The 18,677-nt window shown below is 36.4% G+C and overlaps 1 pseudogene; it reads left to right on the top strand.

Annotated features, from left to right (window-relative positions):
• Nucleotides 1-555, top strand: part of LOC107559253 (nucleophosmin-like) — a 25,764-nt pseudogene extending 25,209 nt beyond the window's left edge.
• Nucleotides 556-18,677: the final 18,122 nt, after the last annotated feature.

Below are 18,677 nucleotides of genomic sequence, written 5' to 3'. Positions count from 1 at the left end.
CCTCCCCCCCCCCCCCCCCATTTGTTTTCTTGCAGGTGATCAAAGACCTTTGGAACTTTTTACAGTCACTAAAAAAGTAATGGCTGCTCTGCGCTCCCCTTCCCGTCCCGGTGCAGCAGAAGTCTGGGGTGAGCCAGTAACAGCACTTCGGCTGTACGATCTGGCCTCTTCCCGTCTTAACGCGATCTGCCTGCTCTTCTCTCACTTTAAAGATGGATAGAGCAGAAGGAGCCTCAGCAATGGCAGAGATATCATGCTTCATGTTTTTTTATATATATTTCTTTTAATTTTGGATTTTTTTTGTCAAGTCCGCAGTGGTTTCTTAAAAGAACATTTAATGGGATGTTTTGCTAAGACAGTTATAATTTTAATAGAGAACTAAGGGTGAATCTCACTAAATCTTATCAAGAACTTGTGCGGGTCATATTTTACCTCAAAATAAATTATATTTTGCGTGTAGAAAATTAAGCCTATTTTGGACTAAACAAATGTTTTGCATTATGGCTTTTTTTCATAAGAATTAAGCACATTTCCCCCAATTCTCATTATCATAATGCAAAAAAAAAAAAAAGTAAAAAAGAAATATGGGGAAAAAAATTGTGTTTTAGCAAAAAAGTGTTTATGCATCATGGAATGATTTGTGGTAGATATGATAATTTATGGTGATTTAATAAAAACGTACATGATAAAATAAGTTAAATTGTACTATTTTATAATAATATGAATCGCCATTAAAAATAACGTGGGGGGAAAATACTTTAGTAACTCATTCTGGCACATTATTGTAATGAGAATTTGCAAAAATGTTCATGGTCATTAAAATAGCCTTTTTTAAATGCAAAATATAATTTCCTTTGTTTAGTTTTCTTTGCTTTTTGGGTAAAATTTGATCCTGGGTGTTTTTGTGAGCTTCACTCTTAAATAGAAAATAGAAAACCAATATTGGTTGGTGCGGGTTTATAACAATTTTAGTTTTTTTTTTTTTTTTTTTTTTTTTTTTTTTTAAGGCCATTTAAAAAATAAAAGAAAAAACAACAACACTTGAAAGTTATCTTGAGCAAAATAGTTTTTTTGCACTACCAGCCCAAGACCAGTTTGCTTCTTGTATATATTTTTTCAAACCATAATCACTGTAAATCATCCTCTTCATTTCTTCGTGTGAAGATGGCAGCTGAAGTGTAGTAATGCTAAAGATTCAGTCACAATCTGAGTGTTCCGTCTGATTGAAGATTCCGTCCAGTTCACAGTATTCCGTGCAGCCCTCAGGTTTCTGCCTTGCAGCAATTCCCATGGCCTTCAACATTTAAACAATTATCAATTATAATACAATTAATTATCAGTTAATACAATTAAGGCCAGAATATAATACCTTGATTGTTTAGGACATTAAATATGATTGATAAAAAAAGTTGATTTGATGCCTTAAAATCCAGCTTTTGTTTTTATTGTTTTTTCACTAAGCCATTTTAATTTGCTAGTACTAATAGTTAAAACTCTGAAATATATGTAGGTGTTTTTTGAAAGCAGAAGAATCTGTCTTTGATCTGTTTTAATTAGTTTGACATGTTGTGTTGCCCTGTGAAATTGGTACAAGCGTGATTTTTTTTTCACACATTGTATATGCTGCAAACAAGCAGTGCATTGCAACACAACTGTATTGTTCCATTATGATCAACAAAATGGTTTATAATGCAGTCACACAGTGCTGTTTGTTTGTTGATGTTGATTACATTGGGAGCAGTTCAATTTTGTCGCATCATTCTGCTCACTTGCATTGTTAGATTGACTTTCTTGAATGGAAATGGAGGGAATCCGGTTTTAGTTAATCTGTGAAATAAATACTGTATAACAACTTTTTGTCTGTGAATTATAACAATATGAAGTTGCCTATACCTTTAACCATGGTCTTTGGATGAAGGTAACCAAATGCACCAGTAAGGTGTTGTTGTGACTGCTAACATCAAAGGCCGGAGACGAGATTATGTTCTTACCACGTAAAGTTTTCAGAACAAGACGTCTGGCTAGACTACACTCTTAAAAAATAAAATGTTCAGTGCAATGCCCCATACATATGTACGTTGCATTGCACAGTTGTACTATGCAGCGTCTTGATTTTAGCTGACCATCAGTAGTCGTTTCATTTACAAATAACATAGGTGTGAATTGATTGATTTAATGATTTAATAGATTTTTTACACCTACATCTGAACGTTGAATCAAAAGCAGCTCTGATGAAGTAAATGTTAGATGATGCTCTACATTCTTGTAACACTCAAAAACTGACTAAACGGTTTACTGTTTAGATGTCTTCTGTTCGACCTCAGCAGTCCTTTCTCCTGCTCCAGAAAGTCTCCATCCCATTTCTCCTCCTGAGGTGTTCTCCTGATTCCGTTCTTTCATTGTCTGAAAAAGAAAGCATAAAAGTGTCAGCTGAAACGTACTGTTGCATTTTCTTTTTACACTTGCCTCTTTTTTCCTGAATGTCTGAAGCAATTTGTGGGAAAACGTATCACATGTTGATCAGCATGTTTCCTAAACTCTGGAACCTGGTCCAGTCCATGGCCAATATGATGATGACTCTGGAATGGACTCTGCAAACGTTTGCTTTTTATTGCCATAAAATACAACTTTGTGAATTATACATACCACTTGCTTGTTTTGCAGCTCACACTTTTTTCTTATGCTTTTTGAAGAGAGTAATGTTTAGGGGAAAAGAAAGGTACATCCATCAGCAGATGAATCTCAAATGTAGAGATCCATCACAAACTCCAAAAGCAAGGTACTTGTAAGAACAAACTGTATTTTTATACTTGTGTGATTCTTATTGTCATTGTAGACCATTTTGATTTATCTTTCCATGAATATTCTTTTGCTTTGCTAGTTTAGTTTGGAAAATATTCTTCATGCATTCACCACATGGTGGCGATAATGGTTTTTGATGTATATTTTGATTTATGGAACATTCCTTCCCTCTATACTGTAAGGGGCAATTAATCAGCCTCTCACCTGGATTACGCCCCTTCATTATACCTACTTCCTGTTGTCTGAGTCTACAGCAGGAAGTGAGCTCAGCAGACAGGGTGTATGTGTGGGGGCAAGCCTTGAAGTATTATTGTGTGGAATTCCCCCTCTTTCCCAAGTGTGAGGAATTCCAGATCAGCGCACACTCCAGGCAGAAACGGGGATGAAGGACAACATACAGAAATTCCACCTGAAGCTATTCCAATCAGCAGTTTGTAGGAATTATGAAATATTTATCTGATTCAACTGCCTGACTGAAGTGTCCAGTCATGACTGCGCAAACAACAGTGTCAGCAAGATCATGTTGGGAACAGAAACCGTTTTGATCCCATTTAATAATGGGACAGATGCAGCTGTCCTGCGTGTTGCACATTAGTGCTTAACTGTGCAAACGTCAGCTCTTTAACATCTCTGTTCACTAGAACTGGAATCAAAGAAGCTATCAGACCCTTTTCCTTGCATGATCTTAGACTATTCTGTAAATATGGATTATTGGGAGTGAAAAAAAAAAGTCATGTTAATTTGCTGTTTGTAATTATTAGTGAATCAAGTGTTTCCTAGCTTTTTTTCCAAGTAAATAATACTCCCCTTGTTCCAGTGTAGACCTATCCAAGATTTCTTTTTTAAACACAGTGGACTTAAAATGCAAATTCCCTTAAAAATATTTGTATCCTTTCAGGTGCATGTTTATAAGTGGGTTTTCAGAAACCGCCCCGAACTAGTCATTTGAAACTCATATGATTTCTCATTAAAAAAAATAAAATAAAAATCATAACTCTTTTACATAAAATTAAAATGCATGATCACTGGTTCAATTCAGTAGCAGTTTTGCGTCATTCAATAATTCTGCATTAGATTGGGATTTGAACTGTTGTCCTTTAAATTATATCTTTAGTTTAATGCATCTGAGTCTTATGGAAAGAATTATTATTTGTTCTTTGGTTTCGTCTTTTCTTATTTAGCCCTTGACTACTACTAGTGCCGCCTTGTAATAAAATTTGTGCTTGATGCACCTGCATAAAGGTAAGGAAAACAGGTGTAGAATTACGATTTTCTAGACATACTGACTGAAAGAAAACGGTATGAGAACTCTGGACATCATGCAGCTTTTATGTATGCATGTAATACCCTGATGTGCAAGATACAAGCAGAGCTGTGTGAGAAAACTATCACAAAGAAACACGCTCAACTTGACCTTCCATCCATTGTGACAAATGAACTGGAAGCAATGTCATCCGTCATTTTAACATCTCCTTCTTGACTCATTATTTGATCAGACTTCCAAAAATTAGGACATTTTTGCACTAAATTGGATTGAAAATCACAAAATAACAGTATTAACTTCCCAGATGATAACTGAATTAAGCATGCAGCATAATGAGTCATGTGAAATCAATGTAGTGTGCTGCTGTTTGAAATGTTTATGGATGCATACAGCATACTTTCACATACTATTTTCTTTTATGGCTGCAGGTGCAGTGGAACCAATTTAGTCCCTTCTTTAAAGGGCTACCATCCCTTCCAAAACCTAGCAAGCTGCTTTTGTAGGCATCACATATCACACATACATAAAAGGGGTCTAAATTTAATAAATCTTCCATCCATTTAGATTACACAGTTTTAATATAAACTGTCATATTCTGAGTTTGTTTCATTCATGTTTGTATTCTGTTTGATTTAGCTTTCCGGTTCTAGGTGTTGCTGTTAGTTAATTGGTTTTGTTCTCCTCTGTTCCCTGCCTATTTGTTTCCTTGGTTACTCATTGATTTAGTACTCTGTTGAGGTGTTCCTCATCTGTTTACTCTTGTTTGTGAGTTATATTTCATCCTGCAGTTTCAGTTCTACCATGGCAGGTGTTAGTTGAGTTTAGTGGTGTTTAGCTGTGCTGAATTGTTTTTTTTCCGGTGACTTCTTGGATCGCTGTTTGTGGATTAATTATGTCTTGAACTTCTGTCTCCAGTGCCTTTATGGGAGTTCAACACCACATTGCCTGACGTAAACCTAATGTGATGCATTTTTAGTCAGAAATAAGATTTGTGTGTGGCTTACCAGGTAAGAATTTTGCAGTAGTTCTAATAAACTAAGATGTGTTTTAAATACACAATAACCAGGTTTATATAATTATCACTAATAAATCAAATTTGTTTCAGGTCCCATACATTTTAACTAATTGAATATTGCTGGTTCCGCAGCTAGCCATAAAAAAAATATATATATATATATATATATATAAGTGAATACAATTTATTCTTTGAACATATTTATGCATTTTGAAAATGAGTATTTAAATAAACTTAAATATGTATATAAATGATGATAAACCATGATTTTTAATTTTTTTTCCCCCTGTACAAATAAACCATGATTTTGGGCAAATATTTCCTGTTTCTTACCCGTTTCATTTATGTATGACTGGTAAATATGCATCACAATGTTTATTTGTTTATGTTAAAACTCTGTAACCCAAATAGATGGACAATTTATGTGCTATACATAAATCTAAGTAATTTGAGTGTAGACGTTCTTCAGATGCTACGGTCATGCAGTACAAATGTCCTATCTTCTAAAATACTTTCTTTTGGTCAAATTGCATGTATATAGATAATGCACAGTGCCAAGCCCAGCCAAATCAAATGAAATTCAATTCTAAATCTTTCAGTCTAGTTAGAAACTGACTGTATTACCCAATATTTTGGGATTATATACATAAACATATTGTGTAATTTTGTGCTTATTAGAATACTGTTTTTTAATTATTTGTTTAAATTTTTTTTTAGCTTTGTAACATTCAACACAAACAATACATTTTGCATCAGGAGGGTTATTTTTATAATGCAAGTTGCTGCCTATGTAGTGTGTTCCAATTGAGTTAGGATGCTCCCTTAAAAGGTACTACTAGGTTTTGGAACAGAGGCCAAATCTCACAGTAAGTGAGTCTTTCCAGTGCTCTATATTGAAAGATGCAGCGCTGAACCTGTCTGTATACCTGGGCCAGGTAAAAAAAAAAAAAACCTACAGCATTCATGCTCATGGTTATAAAACAGACTGCTGAAGTGCAGAGGAGACAGATTTGTAAACGTTGACTGGGAGAATGAAGGAATGACAACTTGGCATGTCTATCCAGGAACCCTAGGGGCAAAAACTGGTTGGATCAAGGCTGATTAAATGTTTGACGTAGCTTCAATTTCAGCTGTCATGAGCTTGGCAGTCTCATTTGGGTCGTCAGACCTGTGATAGTGAGTGATTGGGTTGGACTTGCTCACCAGTATTCATCAGCACATTGGTCAGGCATTAGTCTATATGCCAAATCATCTGCGCTCCCATTGTGTGAGGAACAGACCAAAAATTGTTGTGTTTCACTGATACTCTTCCGCTCACAGGTCATGCCACGTTTGATGTCACTAAAGCCGAACACCATTGTTACTTGAGTGTCATATGACTTATTGTGTTGGTGCAAGTTTAATAAGTGGCACTGCAAATAAGATATTCCTGCACCATTCCTGTAACTCAAAGAGAAGAGCATGGCATTAAAAGTACCAAATCAAACCCAAAGTCTGAAAAGTAAAAAATTATACTTTCAGTGCAATGTATGTTGCTTTGGATAAAAGCGTCTGCCAAATGCATATAATAAAGATACAGCAGAGGTCAAGATTTTAAGTGAATAACTGCATTGCAAAACTCATGATGTAAACACTGTGCGATTTACCCATGAAACCATATTAAATGTAGTCTGGATTTGATTTTCTTTTATTCCGGGTAGTTTTGTTCTGGTTTTTGAGGATGAGGGAATGTCATACAACTGTCAAATTTGACTAGATTCAACCAAGTGGCAGACGAGTTTGCTCTAAAAATCAATTGAATTGAACCTTTACGTAACAAACAAAAGTCCCTTTTGCATATTTATAAGGATTTAAGAATATTTTTTTCCACAGCCAAATCAGAATAGATTTGCGATTTTTGATTTTGCAACCCACCGGTAGAAAACCACTAAAACTTGAAGTGAACTAAAACTTTTTGTACTTTTTGAACTATTTTTTTTTCTCTCTCTCTCTCTCTCACACTCTTTCAAGATTTTAGACATCTTGATTAATGGCAGCTTTTCATTTTTACAAGGTTTTTGGGGACAAACGCAGTGCAACAATACCGTACAACATTTTACAGTTAATTCTTTTTTGCTGACCAGAAAAGTCTAACCTAATTTATCATCTCCGCAACATATGTTCCATCTGTTCCATTGGTTCATTAGAAGCAAACTAAGCTCTTAACTGTTTCATTAACATTGCGAGCTTGTGGAACTGTTCACTTTCCCACAGTCTCCGACTACGCCTGTGCTGGCGTGAACTTTCTCTCAGGTAGCATGGGCCTCTGGAGGAACACATTGCATAATCCTTTCCCCATCGATGGAAAAAAAGAATGCCTGAAGTATGAGATGGAGGGCCTAATTATTCTGCAATATCACACTGGAATCTGCACTGAAGCAGGGTCGGCACAAACATGGCCTCGATTTCCCAGCAACTAAACAAAGTTGGATTCAGTCCGTCACTCAAAGGGGGTAAGCACTCATTCTAGTAATATTTCTATTGTGCTGTGTATAATTACATTTTGAAATTATTCTGAAATAAGTCTTCTATGCTCACTGTAGCCTTATGTTTTCTCTCATTTTAGTGTATTTGCATGTCTATTTGTGTGAATATTATTGCCAACATGTCTAAGCGTTCGGTTACATGTTGTTTCTCTTTTCTTTCAGAGCTGCTCTGTGTGTGTTTCACTGTAAGATGTCAGGTACATCAAAAACGACATGTTAACACACTGTCTAGATACAGCCCAAAAAAAGCAAAGAAGCATTTGAACTATTTGTGGAGAGCTTTCGGAATGGAAGTGGAACAATACGATGGCCCGAGGGGAAAATAAGTGATCATGCTGGTATGTTTAGATTAGACAGAGAGGAAGCCATCATTGTCATTGTCAGATTTCAGTTTTTTATACTGCGCTGAGCTTTGACATTCTATCCTGTTCTAATCTGTTAGAAGGACACCTAAACTGCTTCTATCGCTCTCAAAGCAGTGCATTCGCTCTTTGATGTGTTTATTTGTAAAAGTTTGCGTAATATAAGCATGCTTTTAGAGATGTGTTTATTAAAAGTTCCTCTTTACATCTTCACGTCTTAAGGGTGTGTGTAGGACGGTTGCGATATGCGCCGCGTGATTCATGAAGTGGTAAAGACCGAGCTGCCAGTTTTGAGAGAGAAGGCCAAGCTTTATTAATAAGAGACAAGGTGCGCTTCCCTTAACATGTGCCAACATGTGAGTGCATTACCTTCTCGGCTGGCTATGGCAGAGGTGTGAGTTGCATTCCTCTACCCACAAAAACCCTCGGCTCTGAGCACTGAGAGGCATTAGAGACAAGGGCCAGTTTGGAAAGGATTTCATTTCAGGTTTTAATAGCTTGTCAGTGGTTTCTTAGAAGCTGCTGTGTGGTTAGTTTGTGGTTTCTCGGTGGTTACTCTTGTAAAACTTTATGAATCATGGGTCTTTGTTAACAGCCAAAGGACTGTTCCTCAATCTTGATCTCCTAATGGCCAATCCAAACGCAGGGCTCAACAAAAAGGGTGGCTTGATGGCCCAGGGCAGGTGTGAAATTGTTTCAGGCCCTTTGACAGAACCAGCATCACCCTATACTCTTAAAAATGAAGGAGTTTTTGCAGTGATGCCATAGAAGGACCATTTTGGGTTCCCTAAAGAAGCTTTCAATGAACAATTCTTAAAAGAACAATTTTTCTTACTGTGAAGAACATTTAAATGATCTAAAGAGCCCTTTTCCACTCTAAAGAACCTTTTATGGAATGAAAAGATTCCCTGGATGTTAAATGGTCTTTATGGAACCATAAAGAACATTTGTTCTGTACTGATTCTAAACTACATCTTAAGCTTCTTTTTTTATGCTTTGCAAACTCAAACAATTTTTTCTCTCCATATTTTGAATATTGTTGTTGATAATTCTGGTGATTTTAATACGTCACTTGTCACTTATCACTTATCAGCTGGCTAACATGTTTTGAATGATTTGTGACTTTGAATGATTTTTCTTTTGTTGTTTTTTTTCAGTGTGGAAGCATCAAACAAATCAGTAATGTTCTCCTGTTTGTCCTTTTTTTCTTGTTGTTCAACGAAAGTTTATGAGTTCATAAGTTACATTATAGGACGTTACAGTTCTAATAAAAAATTAGCTATTGACTCTTATTGCAAACGTAGTTAACTTGTGTGTGTATATATATATATATATATATATATATATATATATATATATATATATACTTACAGTATTTATTATAATGTTAATTAATAATAATAATAATTAGTTTTTTTGTTTGTTATTGATAATATATTTATTAAATATAATTATTGTTTATTTATTTATTTATTTATTTATTCATTCATGAAAACAAATGTATATTCCATAAAAATTATAAATAGATGTTTTTAAGACACACAAATTATATTGTTAAAAAAGTGACAATTTAGGTTGAACTGACCCAATGGGACAAGCAGGGGGAAAAAATGTTGAGCACAGAAATGTTTTCCCTTGTTAAAGCTAATTTTCTGTGAAAGGAACTAAACCTAAATGTTTAACCAGATGACTTTCTTAGTCATGTTACCCAGAGGTTGTGGTAGCTGTTTCTGTGTGGAAGTACTAGACTATTGTTGTTCTAACTGCCTATCTGTGATTTAGAGAGTTATTTTGCTTCATTCACTGCAGGACAAAAAGGCCATATATTTACCTACAAAGACCTCTTTAGCTTTTGAAATTCATCCTTCATTACTGCAAACAATTTTGTTTTAGCGTTTTCCTGATACATTAGCTAGCTTTTGAGACGGTGAAGCTAAAAAGGGCCATTTGTCACTCCTAAGCATCTCCTGAGTGAAATAAAGTGAGCGATATTTGTGCAGATTGTGGTCCCTGTGGTTTTTTGCGGTTCTGCACTTCAAACACGTTCAGCCCAGGGTCACATGGGGCACCTGTAGCTCCCTGAGAATGATGGGATGAGGTTTGGTTTTTTTTCCTTCTGGCGAGTTCTGGAGACTCTTATCGAGATGAAGTGAACCCATTTGCTGCTAAATGGTGCGTGACAGGCCATGTGATTTGCAGGCTTTTTGTTACGATGCGATGGCCTCTATCTATCGTTACAACTTGGCCAGGTTGATCCCGACAACCTGAGACTTACCATATGAGCAGTGAAATGAGAAGACCGCAGAAATACAAATCATTGTAGGCTTGATGAGGTCATACATAAACACCTGGTATGGATCACCTTTTGTTGAGGAAGAGAATTTGAGCTTAATTTACTACACTATTTACTAAATGCAAAGCTGTTGTTGGAGCTTAGCGATTAGCACGCGTTCTGACATGTCATTTCATGACCTCGCTCACCCTGTCTTTTCTACTAAATTTCCACTGTACCTCTTAATAAAAAAAAACCTAATAAATAAATGCAGTACTCTTTACTAGAAATCAAGCCAAAAAAAAAGTGTTATATAGTCAAATCTGTAAATGTGTTCCTGAAGTAACGTTGCTGTCAAATGAACCCAGAGGAGACTGTGATCCCTAATTACCACATTAAGTCTCGCTGCTTTGGAGAGAGAAAGGTGGTTGTTTGTAATGGTGTACTTACCGTCAAGGCCTTCCCCTTCAGCACACTTTTCACCCGATAAACCATTATATAGACTGTTAAAATTAACTTCAGTTGAAGTAGATGCTTAAATTTAATCGCAGCAGCATTTCTGTAGCATCTTTAGGCTTCATCATCTAATCTCACGCAGCCTGACTTTTGGCTCAACATAAAGTCTGGTCCACTTCACAGGTTATAGAGTCCAACAGTTGCGTTTTAGAAGTAAAAATCCCATTAATTTTCTCCACAAAGGAATAGATTTTTAAGAGTATCTTAAAAACCTTTAGAGGTAGACTCTGAGCTGTTGCCATCAGCCCACATTATATTAACTTATGTTTAAATAATTGTTTAACAGCATAATTCCTGGTGAAAAACTACATTGAAGTGTGGTAACATTTACCTTTCCTCTGTGAAATTTTGCAGACAAAATCCAGTCATTTCAAGAGTAATTTGTGCAATTGGGAGTTTTGCATGAATGTGAAAAAGTTCCCCACTCAGATGTTCAAGTTGCTCATGCGAATTCGCCATGCTGACCAACAGAAAGCTGCTTGCTTTAAAAGTGACTTCATGCATCTCTATGCTTCTGACATTACTATTATATAATAGTAATAGTAATATAATATTACTATTATATATACAATACTATTAGCAAGTAAATTATGACATTAACTATTCCCTTAAAAATGTGAATCTCTTAGGAAGGTGATCTTTTCATCCGTGTCCTTCTCAGAAAACATCTGCAACCAAAAGCCAGACAGGTATTTTAAGAGTTGATTGGTCATGGATGGTTTCTCTCTCTCTCTCTCTCTCTCTCTCTCTCTCTCTCTCTCTCTCTGTTGCTGAAAGCCCAGAGGCTAGTATTTCACTGATTACAGAGTGGCCATATGTGAATGGTTGTTTGTGTATTGACAGAACAAAGGAAACGCAGGCTCTAAGGAGGTGTTAGACAGGGGAATGGATCAGACCAGCCCATAAAGTGTCCGGGAGGGGGGACTAGACTAGTCCATTGAGTTCAAGCTGGTTTCAGCTAGCTGGAGGGACACACACAGTACACCTCCAGCACACTTCTCAGAAAAGTCTGCTAATCTGAGTGTGTATATGTGTGTGCGTTTATACACGGGGTGAGATGGTGTAAGAGAATACACCTGAGACTGCGTGAATTCAAACCGACGAATATGGCTCGCTCCAGTATTGTCTGCTTTCCCAAACAAAGCTTCTCTGTTTTAAAACAGTAAAGTGCCCTTAGATGACCCAAGCTGGAAGCAAAGGTAGTGTTTACTGTAATCGGAGATACTGTTTTTATATAATTGAGCATTGTGAGGACAAGGCTTCTGTTCGGGACTGGTGGGGTGACACTACTTCATTGTATTTTATTAAATAGATGATGTAAACAAGGTTATCTGGCCCACATCCAGAGCCAAGTAATTCTCTGACTGACAACGCAAATTTTGTCCATCAACAATTCAGACGTTTCGACTCTTTATTGCCTCATTGTGAAGATTGAAGGCATCATGGCATAATTACAGCAATCAAATTACTTTCAGCGTCCAATTAAGTACATTTTGCATTTAACCCACCTTCCCCATGTCTTTAAATCGCAACCCGAGATGTGATTCGCCGCTACCACCGTCTGGCCTCTGCCAAAGAAACCTGCTGTTCCCAAACCAATTACTCTCTCCGGTTTGAAACATCTACTCTATTGTGACAAGCTCTGACAGTCCGGCTCTTTCAAATCTATTAAACTCCACTCTGCAAAAACGACTGTGGAATAATTAAGGAGCGTAGAGTTCACCGAGCCATGGAAATTGATGCAGTCATGAAAATAAAAACATATGTTAGCAGCTAGTGGCAAGGGAGTCGTACCGAGTGTTTATGACGTTGGGCAGGGAACGTAGAGCAAGAGGGGAAATATCATCATTAGCGTCACGCTGCGTAGCCTGGTCGCGGGCTGCACTAATGCGTTCTATGCGCAGGCCAGGATTTGCACTGCACTGACAGAGCAATTATCAAATTTGGTTGCCGAGGCAGCATCACCTTCTCAGACCCACCGACCACGACATGCACCCCCCGACCTTCAATTGCTCCTCACCCCCCCGCACACACTCCTGTTCCCACCCACACACCTATCCAACATCACACACACCGTGTCCTGCACTTCAGTGGGCTTCTAAACGGTTCCATGCAGTCGACGTGTGACGGGGGACAAATTAGGAATGTGTGCACACCCTGAAAGCAACATCAAGGCTTTGGTTCCCCCACACACCCTCTCTGTCACCTTCAGAATCCGACACAGCATGACCCTACAGCAACCTACCAGGGGTTTGAAACCTGGGATTGACCATTGCTGTGGTGATAGATAGATAGATAGATAGATAGATAGATAGATAGATAGATAGATAGATAGATAGACATTTATCTATATTCCATAATGTTTGCATAATTTATATTTGTCTAAACATTAGTAAATGTGGCTAGATAGATATATTTAACAAAATATTGAATAATTTTGTTTTTCAAATATATTTTTCAAGCCTGATATTAATAAGACTTTTTCTTTTTCAAAAGGTTTTTAAGATCATGAGAAACCAATGTTTGAAGTGTTGGATTGGATGGATCAATGGATGGAAGGCTGTTATAAACAAAAAATAATGAAACACTTCAACTAAGGCATCAGTAAACTATAATACATTTTATTAATACATATATATATATATATATATATATTCTATTGATTCTGTGAATACAAAGTTGAGTTACTCAGTTCAAATGTAAACATAAAATCTCTAACTGACTCCATATACATCATGTAATGTACAAAAGCTGTCACTACGGTACACCTTTGAACATTATTTACCTGTAAAGGGTGCATTTTAGTACCTTAAAGGTATATATTAGTACCATTTGAAAAGATACTGCAGTGACAGTTTTTGTACCTCTTTTTCTGAGAGTGGACACAATTATTTAACCCACAAATGTCAAGTTTTGTAGAGAATAATTTACTCTATAACCTCAAAATGTTGCCTCAAAAGTTCTTAGAATCTTCTGTTACTTCTTTACTGGAATCTGAGCCCATTCCTCACATGCAAAAGTTTCCAGATCACTGATAATCTTTGGTTTCCAAGTTGCCACCGCTTTCTTCAAATCCCACAGAAGATTTTCAGTAAGATTTAAATCTGAAGACTGAGCAGGCCACTTAAGATCATTCTAGGACCAGTCCCTAAACAAGGCTTTGGTAGATTTGGATGCATACTTGGGATCATTGACCTGCTGCAAGAGTCCAATGATCACCAAGCTTCAGTCTGAGCAATGAAGGCATCACATTCTCTACCAAAATGGCCTGATACTTCAAAGAATTCATGACGTCTTTCAAAGAGTCAAGATTTCCAGTTTGACCGTGGTGGTGATGGTGGTGTTCCGGTCATAAACATTGCTTTATTTTTGCACTAGAGATACCAATGATCCATGGGCAATGATTTGGTCTAACTACTCATTAAAATGTACTTCAAGAACTCCTCAGGTATATCCAAATTAATTTTAGCATATTTAGGTTAGCCTTTATGATGTTCTTGGTCAATCGTGCTGTTCAGCGAGGTGTAGAGCATGAAGGCCGTGTTTGTTTAGTGTTCTTATATAGTCTTTGGCAATTAAATTGAGTGTTTTTCTCAGCTGATCAAACGTCTTATTAACCTTGATGAAATTATGCTTTTTGACACTCCTAGGACTGGGTTTTCTGTGGTAAAAGAAATGTTAAACTCACGAATGAGTCTCTAGGAACTTTTTGTATTTGGGAAATGTTCTTGTTGTCATAGACTCTCTAATGGACACTCTTAAAAATAAAGATTCTCTATTAGCATCAATGGTTTAATGCAGAACCTTTAACATCCATTGGACCTTTCCATTGCACAAAAGGTTCTTTATAGAGGAAAAAAAGTTATTTAGATGATTAAAATGTTCATCACACTAAGAAAGAAATGGTTATTTTAAGAACTGTTCACTGATAGCTTCTTTAGTGAAACCAAAATGGTTCTTCTAGTGCAATGCAAAAACCCCTTCAGTAACCTTTGTTTTTAAGCGCGTAATAAAATAACTTCTATATAGATCTTGTGAGAGTTCTTTTGTCTTGGCCATTTTTGCTACTCAACTTTAGCACATGCATGGGGTAATTCTATGTATTTGCAACAGCTAAAGCTAGTTGTCTTTATAGAGTTTACGAAGGTTTAATTGTGTTTTAACTATTTTTATTCTATAAGGGATTTAAAAACAACAATATTGAATAATTATGACAGCTGAATTAGGAAAAATCCTATAACTCAAAAATATTACATTATATATTGATATTATCACATTTAATATGCCACTAAATTACTAAATATGCTATTTAAAAACTTTGGATCTTAAAGCTTACATTTGTAAATTGGCATCAAAAAAGTACTAAAATTGTAAGATTATTATAAATATTAGAAACAATTTCAAAAATAGCGTACATTGAAAATTATTATTACGTGAAAGAAGGAAAATATGACCTACTTGTAAAATTATTTTAAAAATAAAGTACAAAAATGTCACAAAATTGTTTACATTTGTGTAATGCATAATAAAAATAGGTCACTTAGTTTTTGCTTTACTTTTGTTTACAGAGAAACCTTTTAATCCATTGTGAGAGACACTGATAGAGTTTTTTCTCTTCACACACTAGCCTCAAAAAGCCCATCAGATATCAATCAACCAATTAGATCTCTCCATCACATTCAAATGCAATAGGACACAGATGCTGTGACTCCCTCCATCTATACGTTTGTGTCAGAGATGAAAGCGGAAGCAGGGAGGAAGCTGGGTGTGTCAGAGGTGTTCTGACACTAATGTGGTACACTGGGCTTTACTTCCAGGACAGTGAAGCTTTAAAAGGCCTTGTAAAGCCTTTGAACAACTGTGCTTGACCTTTTTTGCCTGCTTTATTAAGCTTCAGGGACGCCGAAGTTGCACAGTGTTGCTAACTTTCATTACACCGATGCACTGGGGACACACTGGTTTTATTATTTTTTTAGGCCTTGGTTTTGTGCAGAATGCCTTGATCTGACATATTTATATTTTTTTAATGCATTTTATCCTGTCATTAAGCTGTTTGACTAATGATCCTTTGTTGTTTAGTTAAATCACTCCTCAGTCCACTTAACTACTGCACATACAAAGTGTGACCCACTTTAAGGTTTAGCAGTTTTTCACAAGTTAAATGTGTGATGTAGACCTCTCCAGCTCTCCCAGGAATAACTGTTGGAATCTATCGCTCATTCGTTTTGTCTGTATTCTTCCAAGTTGTGCAATTCTAATACATAACAAAGCCAATTTAAACACAACTATGTCTATGCTTCACGCTAGACAAATTAATTTGGCCCTCACTGTAGCATAAGTTGCACTTGGAATCCACCACGTGAATAATTATACCCTGTAAGACAGATGCAGTATCCAAAGCTTTGAATATTCAGAAAGATCTAGCTACTTCCGAATTCAAGAGAAAGCCAGAGTGTAACTTCCTATTCGTGAGATCTGCGTGTCCCAATCTTGGCCTTGTTGCAGGAAATGTTCTGTAGGTTGTCATATTGCCAAAGCCTCCCTTGACTTTTTTGGATGATGACGGACTAATCTTTGTGTTCGCTTCTTCATTGAAACCGCTTTTGTATTGGTTGTTCCCAAATGGATAATTGTGAGCTTACCGCATGGTCCAGGTGATCCACTTCAAAGGAAATTCACTTTACTCAACATCAGCCTTCCTGATTTATAGGTTAGCGTTGAATTTTTAAATATTATTATATTATTTTGTATTATACAGAAGGAGCTTGCATGCAAATGATAAAAAAATGCATGCAAAACGAGAAAGAGCACATGCTAAAAGGAAGAAAAAATAACAATCATGTCACTATATAGGAATTAATTTGGTGTTAATGAAGTGTGATTTTTTTTCCACTACCTTCTTTTGGCATGTGCTGTTCTAGGCCAGACAAAATAATTCATCAGATTCATAATAGATATATTGGACACCAACCCAGTCTGAGGTTGTTTGTAATAGTTAGAACAAGCAAAAACGTCAACTGAACCATGTTGTTTTACACCACATGCTTTGTTAGTTTTTAACCTTTAAAATAAATCTAAGCTGTGCTTTTTAAGTTAATTCTGTGCGAATGATAGACTACACTGGTAAAACATGCAAATGCTGTCATGTAAATTAGTTGTAGATGTTTCTTTTTTCTCTGATCACAGCTGAGAAAAGGGCTGTTGAGGGAATAAACTTGCAACTGGCAGCAGGCATGTTCAGAAGACTTTGTAAACACATTCACACCTCTGATGCATTTCAATACCTGATGACTTATAGCACAGTATTGAAAATTCGAGTTCGACAAGCACTTGCATTTCAATACTGTCTGAGAGGAATCAACAAACTCCACCAATAAAACACTTTCAGCTTTGGGAAGTTTACAAATGAGCCGAAATGGGGGTAATCATTGGATAGACATTTTTTTTTAAAGGGGTGGTTCACTGGGTTTTTTCTAGGCTTGATTGTGTTTATGGGGTGCAGTCTAAAATGTGTTAATGCTTTGTTTTTTTTTTAAAAACATTATTTTTCACATAATTTACCCTTATTCCACACAGCTCTGTCCCTTCTCTGAGAAACGCGCTGATCATGTCCTTCTTTTATGAAGCCCCTCCCTCAGAAATAGGCAATGGACTCTGATTGGTTAGCTAGCCCAGTGTGTTGTGATTGGCTAAACCACCTCTAGTGCGTGTCTAAACATCCCGCCCCTCACCTCAGCGGCATGTGCTCTGGTTGTATTGTAAACAACGGCGTCCTTAATATCGCTTATCAGTTTGAGCCGATTGAGAAGCAGAGGATATTATTGAAGAGGATCGTGCAGAACCTGTGCAAGCACGGCTTTTAATGGTAGGCTTATGTTTTTTGTTGTTGTTGTCTCATACTTTTAGGTATGCTGTTATTTGTAAATGCTACTGCTTATGTTAGCTTTTAATATACAGTTTTATCCTGATTAAAGCTTTAATACAGTACGGCAACTGCACGCACATCCATGTTTAACGCTTCTCATAGCTATGTGAAAATAAGTGTATAATTGGAACAGTTATTTGTTGGAGCTGAGCTGAGCTGAATGAGAGAGAGAGAGAGCGAGAGAGCAATGCAGAGCGTGCGCAGAACAGGGGAACCCGAGGAACAGTATTAAGAACCGCTGCTTTCGAACATTGATTTTGAAATGTGAATCCATTAGAATCGTTAGAAGACAGAATCGTGATTCATATATGAATAGATTTTTACGTGCACATCTAGTTTTCTCTTCCTCTTCTCTAAAGCAGAGCAGCATGGCCTCGCCCCCTTTGTGTTCCCGAGGGCGGGGTTTATCTGGGTTTGTGATGTCACGAACCCAGGAAGTAACTCGTTGTAGTCCCTACCAGCTGTTTTTGTAGGCATTAAACTGCCAGAATTTTAAAAGATGATATCTCCGTTTGCATTGAACTTTCAGCTTCGTAACTTTGCAGATATTGTTCATGCTCAAACAGCAACATTACACACTAACTAACATTCAAAATGTGAAATCTCAATGAACCACCTTTTTAAATTTGTTGTGTCATTAACTACTACATCTAAGGGATTTAATTTACAGCTCCACCTCAGACAAATAGATACATATTTATTTATTACTTGTTTTTTTTTTTATTATGAGAAAGCCATTTAGTTGTCATGTGATATGAAAATCATTAAACAAAGATAGTGAGCCAATGTCATAAAGTTTTTAAATATCACACATTTTGAAATTTCTTCCCCCTGAAAATGTATAGATATTCATCAATATTCATAATAATTTAAAATGCATGTATATGTAAACAATGTATAAATACAATACATGTGTATATAATTTTACATTATAATGATATGTTTAATATATAATTTATATATAAATTTATATGCAAGTTAATGCCACTTGTAGAT

Source organism: Sinocyclocheilus grahami, unplaced genomic scaffold, assembly GCF_001515645.1.
Source record: "Sinocyclocheilus grahami isolate Dianchi unplaced genomic scaffold, SAMN03320097.WGS_v1.1 scaffold680.1, whole genome shotgun sequence".
NCBI lineage: Eukaryota > Metazoa > Chordata > Actinopteri > Cypriniformes > Cyprinidae > Sinocyclocheilus > Sinocyclocheilus grahami.
This window is presented reverse-complemented; position numbering and strand designations above follow the sequence as displayed.